The sequence below is a fragment of the Cyprinus carpio genome, chromosome B25 (assembly GCF_018340385.1).
Source record: "Cyprinus carpio isolate SPL01 chromosome B25, ASM1834038v1, whole genome shotgun sequence".
In the NCBI taxonomy this organism is placed as follows: Eukaryota; Metazoa; Chordata; class Actinopteri; order Cypriniformes; family Cyprinidae; genus Cyprinus; species Cyprinus carpio.
In genome coordinates this window covers 12,792,674-12,801,631 of record NC_056621.1, presented here as the reverse complement: position 1 = coordinate 12,801,631, position 8,958 = coordinate 12,792,674, and the positions used below count along the sequence as shown (strand labels likewise).

General features: G+C 37.8%; 1 pseudogene; it reads right to left on the bottom strand.

The window, feature by feature from the left end:
• Positions 1-676: 676 nt before the first annotated feature.
• On the bottom strand, positions 677-4,363 carry LOC122142464 (annotated as a pseudogene).
• Between the last annotated feature and the right edge of the window lie 4,595 nt (positions 4,364-8,958).

Here is an 8,958-nt window from a genome sequence, read left to right as displayed (position 1 = left end):
TAAGTCATGCATTTACAAATACCAGAAGATGGCACCGACTAACTGATTATTTGCATTAAAATGCTACATAATACAAGCAATCAGATAATAAAAAGCGTTTAAAAGAATCACCCACCACCAAATTTTCAGGATTTAGGGCCTAAAACAACAACTGATACATGCTGTATAAAAAGTGATGACCACACACAGTAGATTAGTTTTAAACCTTCATTCTGTTTTAAGTTTGTTTTAAAGTGTAAATATCCAAGTTTTAACCCAAAATTTAATTTTCCAACAGAACATTTAGACAGAATCTTTACACAGCTGAGCTAGGGCTGTTCTGTGCCTGCTCAAAATTGTGTGTAAAGACATAATGCTGCATAAAACACTAAAGACTAAATTAAGCCAGCTCTGACCTACCTCAGCTCCTAATACCAGGCATTCAATGTATATTGCTGTGTAAATGCATTTAAGCCAACCTCTGAGCAGCATTAAACTGTGTAAAGCAACTTCAGAAGCACCTCTGTGCCACCTTTGCAGTGTAAATTTGGTAGGAATTACCTGGACCATTTAAATCAAAACAAGACACAATACAAACACATTATTATGATTCGAATATCAGTAGTGTAGAGAAAAGAAGTACTATTCACTGTGGTTTTCACAAAAGTGTTATACCTTTTAAAATGAATTGTTATTTTTACCAGTGGAGCTTTGTAGCAATAATACGCCATGTTTTAAATGCTTTGGGAGGGAAGCCAAGGCTGCGTACCCCTGGTCCTGATGTACCACAGTTCATCCTGGGTTTGGATGATTGGGTAACGTACGCTACCGTCAGCCAACCAGCCTGCATCACACTGGTCCAGTCCCACAAACCTCAGGCTGCGTATAAACTGGCCAACTTTAGACAATACGAGCTCCGTCGCTTGACAGGCCTCCAGCGCCTCTGTGAAATTTAGTTTTTGATGTGAGGTTGCAGGAAGTAGACCTCTCCTGACATTGAATAAAGACATAAAGTAACTTGTCACATCAATAGCCTCAGAAATGAATGCCTATAATTGATCCAAAGCCGGTAACAAAAAAAACAAACACACCCCAACCTGGCATTTCAAGGCAATCAGCTTTAAAACATGATGCATGACTGATGAAAACAAGGAAGAAGGTGCCATTTTTTATAATTAATCGCGTTGTTGGCTGGTTCACCAAACTTGTCATCCTCAACTTGTTTTATTAAAATAGGAACATTTTCCAGAATGAGCAATTGCAGCCACATGTACTGTATCCTGAGCCAAATTTACCATTAATTAATCTTTGCCCATTTAAAAATGTAAAAACACCTAGTTAAAAGCAACAGCTATGAAATTTTTTTAAATGTTTTCTCTGACAAGATTTCACGGAAACCAGTCATCATAAGCCAGGACTAGATGAAGTTATATGGAGGATACATAAAAACCCCACTACAATATATACAAACATTATTACCTAAATTGTCGAAGTGAAGCAGAAGGCATCAAAACCGGTCCAGACTTTTGTCCCGAACGCCGTAGCTCCGTACACCAGGTGCCAGGTCGGTGCCACCACCAAAGCCTCTCGTGGCAAGTTACGACAGGGATTTGTGCCGTCCCGTCCATGAGCACACCAGCGTAACACCAGTCCAGCCCATCCTCCAAAGAAGCGTAGAGCTGTTCAAAGGTAGCCAGGTGTGCATCTCCTGCTTCACACTGCCTTCTTACGCCTCGTGAAAGTTCATCAGATAGCGCCCCCTAGAGGAGTGATAGGGGAACACCATACCATGCGGAGCACAAGAGCACAATACACCACTGAAGAGCAGCACCATTTTGTTAAGATAAAAGATCATTAAAGAAATAATTAAAGATATTAGAAAATTAAAGATAAAAGTAGGGTTTGCTGGATTTTGGGGGGATAAATTTCTATAATAAATAAATAAAGTAGGATACAAATATAGGCCTACATAGATTTAAATAAATTGTTAATATAAACATTTTATATAAATACTATATTATATGGTGTTTAGGTAACTTTAACGCACTTTCCTTCAGTTTAGGTAACTTTAACGCACTTTCCTTCAGAGAGGAGTTAATCTGTGACGCACCTCGAAACTTAAGATGCACTGTCCCGCTCTCGTGCTTCCGAGAACATCAATAATTTCACCCGGAAACGGCCGGTCTATCGTCGGACATGTAGCGGGTTGATGACGAGGGAACGGATCGTCATCGCCAGGGGCGCTTCGGCGGAGCCCGCACTGTCCTTGGAAGTCTCCGTAACTCCTGTGACGTGTGCCGATGGCCACCATGACGCACGCTCGCACGTTCCCTCGCCGCCTCTCCACCGCTGCCACCAGAACCACTTGAGACCCGCGTCCTGCGCGCGTTGCTGAGCGCAGGCTCGTAGGCGGTAGTGGGACACGGCAGTGTGGCGTTGCTCCCCTGACAACCCCGACAAACTAGAGTCCCTCAGGAGACTCTCAACGTGTGAAGCTGACGGGGATCGTTGTGGAAAAGTAGACTTAAAAAAGAAAACATATTAAGTAAGTGGAATAAACTCTTCAGAGTAAAGGCCCGAGTTCACACCAAGGACCTAAAACTATCAAGAGCCACGAATCAAGATATAGTTCTAAAAATCGTTTTCTAGTATTAAAGAACAGCAGCGTCCACACCACAACGCCGTTCATCTCCTCAACGATAAAGACAAAGAAAAAACCGCGATAATCGTTGGAATCACTTTCAAAACGAGATTTTTTTTTTCCAGCTGATGAACGATAAAAAATTGACAGCCAATCAGCAATCCATCCTGTTGTAAATTGCGCTCGAGAATTTATAAGCGCGCCGGCGCCGAGCGTGCGTCTTAGAGAATAAACAGAAGATATCGTTGTCGCTGTGTGGACGCTAATATGCGTTGGTGTTATCTTTTATAGTTATCCTGTTATAGTTACGTTTCTATGGTGTGTGAACGGGCCTTAACGTAGGCTATTTATTTGTTTCTATTATAGGCTATGTTTGTTGGGTCAAAGCTATGCAAAAGAGTTTGGAATAGCTTTGGACATTTCTTGATGTCTTTACCATCCTAACTGTATATTAAAACGTATGTTATTAGCCAGTGTGGGAAGGTTACCTGGGTTACAGATGTGACAAGTTTACTCTATTTAAAATGTAATAAGTAACTGTACTATTTCAATTAGCTACTTTATTAAAATAAAGTAACTTTAATACATTTGAAATTTATTGATTACTTTTCTAAAATTAGAATGTATTTTAACTGTTAATTATCGTCATTTAATGTTTCATTTTCAAACATTTAAGTCAGGCAGGGTAAAAAATTCACTATTCTTAAAACTCTCAAAATCCTTCATCATCTTGAATTAAAATGTCCAATAATTTTAATTTCACAAAGCACAGCCACCCACAACACTCAGGACTTTATTCACCAATTCTTATTTGTACTTTGAGATTGTTCCAAAGGTTATTAATACAGATTTAAAATCATAACAAGATATAGTTTAATAGTTAATAATTTCACTTATAATCAAATCTTTGTATAGCTACGGTGCTAGGTAACACTGGCATCTAACAATGCCTTGGAAAAAAATTGTGTTAAAAATATCTAGGATAACACACATAACCCTGGGTAATATAAAGAGTTATCGAAATGTCGTAAGCATGTGTTCCTATTCTCCTGTACTCCTGAAAATAGTGGTGTCTCGTATTTTAGGAGCAGTCACTGCAATTTATGGAAAGAAATCAATTAAATCTGTATGTGTGGTGAGTGTGTTATAAGTGCACTGTATTTTTAATTACACATTTTGGTTTTCTCCGGTAACTATAACTGGTTAACAAATTACATTTATTTTGTAAGAGTTATTTTTGTAATGTAACTAGTCACTCTCCAACATGATTAGTTACTATAAAAATATATACTATATGAACATATAAATACCCACTGAAGTTTATAAACAAATAAGCTTGTTCAGAAATTTTTAAACAATTTTAAAAACTATACAAAAAAAAAATTACATTGTTATATCCATTTTATTCTATTTAGTTTTTTTTTTTTTTTATCATTTTATTCTATGTCAGTGCAAAGAGTTAGAATTTTTTTTGCCATTCTAACAAAGGCTACATGTCTGCATGTCATCCTATAGTATCAGCAAACTAGCTTTGTTTGCTGGGTATGTTACCGTAGTCAACTAGTTCGAAGTGAATCAAAAACCTTTCATCAAAGTTGTCCTAAAAACCTAAAACCAAAATGCGTTCTTGTCCTAGTAGGACATCTTTGATGAACTTTTTTGATACCACTTCAGATGTTGACTACTGTATTTTGACACACATGAAAAACCTTGGGAAATGATAAGCTAACTTACTTCTCCCATGATACCGCATTTCCAATCTTCCATTAACTATTTGTCCTGATAATAATAGCCATTGGAGAACCGGCTGAGCAAGGCTTCCGAGAAAACAGGGTGACCATTAAAAGCACCAGCAGATGGACACCCCGCGTAAAAATCCAACATATTCACGGACGAATTGCCTGTATCCCACAGCTTTCCTGCGCGTCCTGGAATATTTAAGACAGATTTGCCGCTCAAGATGAAATAAAAGACCAGCAAGTACAAATATAACCGCAACCTTATAATTTAGCTGTTAGCACAGCACTTTTAAGGTCTTTTATATATAGTTTTGTACTGTGCTCGCCATAATATTACGACATAATCATCACGCGACAGTGCTAAGAACTGCATTAAGTTGCTTAGTTTTTAAACGATTGCAGAAGCGAAAGTCAAAAGGATTACAACAAGCTATACAATTAGGACACATCTAATAAGTAGTTTTACGGACAATTAGAAAAACCATTCTGTAATAAAAAAGTTATCAAATTCATACAAACCACCACAGGCCCGGGCTTAAAGGCGCAAAAAGCGTTTGTTGTCCTCAGCTAGTTACCTGTAGACATGCAAAGAGTCTGCTAATTATGCACATTCATTAAAACCATAAAAGCATTTTCGCAAACTTACCAACTGTAAAACACTTTCTCAGGTCTCCTTTGCTTACAACCCCGCTGCTAAATTGGTTATCGTCCGAGGTGAGGCGGAAATAGCTCTCTCTCTCTCTCTCTACTCTCCCTCAGCGCGCTACGCTCTGTGAATAATGTTGTGGGAACCGTGCAGGTGACGTCCACTCAGGCATCTCTTTTGAAGTTCTCAAGCTCGGCGAACAATAATAATAAGTTGTGGGTCATGACAATAAAAGGCAGTGGAGGAGCTGCTGTCCATCATCAGGTATTAATTTTACAGAATAAGGATTGTGTTGGTCATTTTACCAAAACCCGAAACTGGGCTATTTGTTTTCACCAGGTGCCCAGCGAGGTATATTAATCAGACCCACCCCCAGGTCGTTCTTCTAGTTACTAGGAGGGGGTTTGTCATCAAACAACTAACTACATTCTGTAATAAAGGCCTGCACCATGAGGTCGTACCATGGCCCTAAAGTAACCACAGTTGTGGTAGAATGTAAACAGATTGTCTATCCATGCCCCACTAAAATCGATGTCACCATGCACCTGTAGTTAACTTTTACTTAGAAGTGTTTTCACAGGGTTTAAATAAAAACAAAAAAAAACACAATTGTGACCAGCAGCAAAGATATGACAACTTTACAACAGGAACGAAACACTAGACTTGAACCTTGACCACAGAGTCTCAAAAAAAAGTTACATGGGGAATGTGAGAGGATCGAATTCCTTTGGTCCTCAGCCACGAAAACCCCCAAATGTGCTAATTTTCCAAAGTCACAATAGCAGAGGAAAGTATCCATAGCCTTGCAGATGAAATTTTTCCTCTTACCTCCGTGATCACCAGGGATTCAAAAAAGTTTGTTGTTCTCTGTCCAAAGTAGCACCTCAGTGCAGCAGCCGAAATAGCTATAGTGTTCATCTTTTATCTTTTCTCCCTGTTATTTAGTGATACAGCTGATGTAAATCTCAATCGCAATATTTAAAAGAGGAGAAAAGACTGACTGTTAAGCGGCCTTGGAGGGGACCAGGATGTTGTACTGACTGAATCGCACTCCAATATAATGACCCCAAACTGTGCTTACCTTTTCTCTTTCTCAGTCACATTTACCTTTGTTCTGAGAATTTTCTCCAGGCAAAAATCGAGTCATTTCAATAGGAATCATGTTCAAGTTGTTTCCTGTGAATTCACCATGTTGACCAACAGAGGCTGCTTGGTTTGAAACCTTAACTCTGTGTGAGCTGTTCTTCATCATACATCATGGACACTTTAAAAGAAGACAAGAGTGAGCACATTTATCGGCTCCTCTCACAGATGCTCACAACATTAGCGGCATTTGAGATCCGTCAATTAGTCCCCACAGCCAAGATGGTCGCCCATTAAGCCTTAGGCAAGGAGGCATGAGGAACCTTTGAATAGCTGTGGGCTTCACAAGCACATGATTTTGGCAGCTATCGTTGGGAAGAACATTGTACTCTAACTGTTTGCCCAAAATGAATGAGTCCAAAATGGCTGGATGTAAGATATTTTAGATTCTCCTGGCTACTTGTCGGTCTCTTGGATTACTGCAGCCTGCCTGAGAAAAAAACTCTCTTAGGTTTAAAGGTTATTGGAAAATGGAAGCAATTTTAAGATTTTAAATATTATATCACACAAATAAAGCGTTTAAATGTTAATTAGCTGCACTGTGCATTTTCCAGAAAAATGAATACATTTTAAAAGTTATACTTTCATATTACATGATCTCTTACCGAGAAATGTCAAGAGTTTGGGGTCAGTAGATATTTTAATGTTTTTTGAAAGATGTTTCTTTTTTGCTTGCCTGTATATATATATATATATATATATATATATATATATATATATATATACACACATACAAAAACTATTTTATTTTATTATTATTATTATTATTTTTTTAAATGTAGTGAATTTTCAGCATCAGTACTCCAGGCTTTAATATGCTTTGATTTACTGCTCAAGAAACATTTATTATCAATATTTCAAAATAGTTTTGTGTTTTCAAGATCCTTTGATTAATAGAAAGTTCAAAATAAAGTCAAAACTACTTTTGTTGATGCATACTTCCTGAATAAAGGTATTAATTCTTTAAATAAAAATAAAATGAAGAAAAAAGGTACTTATCGCAAACTTCCAAACAGTAGTGAATCTATATCACTAAGGTTTTTGTTGTTGTTTTTTTTACAGATATGTACAGTATATGAAGGATACAACTGACACTCAATGTGCAGAATCAGTGGTATATTTTTTATTATTTTTTTTAAAAAAAAGGGTGTTTCTTTGAGATTGTGTTCCCTATGAATTACTGCGCTGAAAGGGCTTGAACAATATATGTAAGTGCCTCCAAACATCATCTTCTGAATATTTTGTATGCGTGTGAATGAATGGAATTTAGCCACACACACAGTTTTGTGGAGTTTTTGATTTATTTATGTTGGCAGTTCCATCAGAAAAAGCTTGCAGTGAAACTCTAGTAATACTTCGGTTTAAACTGATGATTTTGACAGTGAGGGTGAATTTAAAAATGTCGACCCAGTTCACAACCCCTCATAAACTTGTCAAGCAATGAGGCGAGATTTCCTTTGTAGAGATGTTATTAGAGAAAGCAAAAAGATGTTTGCTCCTGACAAAATATTTGCCACAATACCTCATCCAAAATAGCCTTGTTTTTCCAGAAAAATCCTTCCTGTCTTTGCCCATCGGGTGCCAAACCCTAAAATCTCTACAATAACAATATTTGTTATAGTATGGACCGATAGTTCACAGGCGTTTAAATAAACAAAAATTACACAGCGTAGAAAATACACACCCAGAAAACATGATTGACCTTTGACCTAAGTCTCAAAAAAGATTACTATGGGAATGTGAGCAGATGAAATTCCTCTTCTCCTCAGCGAAAACCCCCAAAGTGTGCTAATTTTCCAAAGTCAATACTTGAGAGAGAAGTATCCATAGCCTTGCAGATGTGAAATTTTCCTCTTACTCTGCGTGATCTACCAGGGATTCAAAAGTTTGTTGTTCTCTGTCCAGGCACCTCAGTGCAGCAGCCAGAATTAATATAGGTAACCATCTTTATCTTTTTCTCTCCTATTGTTTGGTAATACAGCTGATATAAAATTCCTAAGTGCACTTATTATTTAAAGAGGAAAGGGCCTGTTAGAAGCTGGCCTTTGGAGAGGGGACCAGGATGTTATGCAGACTGAATCACTCAATCTCAATGACCCCAAACTGTACCACCTTTTCTCTTTCCTCAGTCCACATTTTACAACTGTTCACAAGGGAGTTTTTCTCAGAGCCAGAAATCCAGTCATTTCAATAGGGAATCATGTTCAAGTTGTTTCTGTGAATTCACCATGTTGACCAACCAGAAGGCTACTTGGTATGAAAGTAACTTCTCGTGAGCTTGTTCTTCATCATGCATCATGGACACTTTAAAAGAAGACAAGTGAGCTTTGATTTACATCGGCTCTCTCTACAGATGCTCACAACATTAGCGACGCATTTGAAGATCCGTCAATTAGTCCCCACAGCCAAGATGGCTTGCCGCGCCTTGGGACAAGGAACGGCATAAGAACCCTTTGAATAGCTAATGGGCTTCACAGAAACTATGATTTTGGGCAGCTATCGTTGGGAGAAGAACATTGTGTACTCTAACTGTTTGCCCAAAATGAATAGGTCCAAAATGGCTGGATGTAAATGTTTTAGATTGGGTCTGGCCTTGCCATGGTCACTTAGATTACTACAGCCTGCCTGAGAAAAACTCTCTTGAGTTTTTAAAGGTTGTTACAGAATGATCAATTTTTAAGATTTCAAATATTATATCCCACACCAAATAAAGCGTTTAAGTATTAATTAGCTGCACTGTACATTTTTAGAATAATGAATGCCTTTTAAAAGTTATGCTTTCATATTACATGATTCTTTTTACTGAGAAA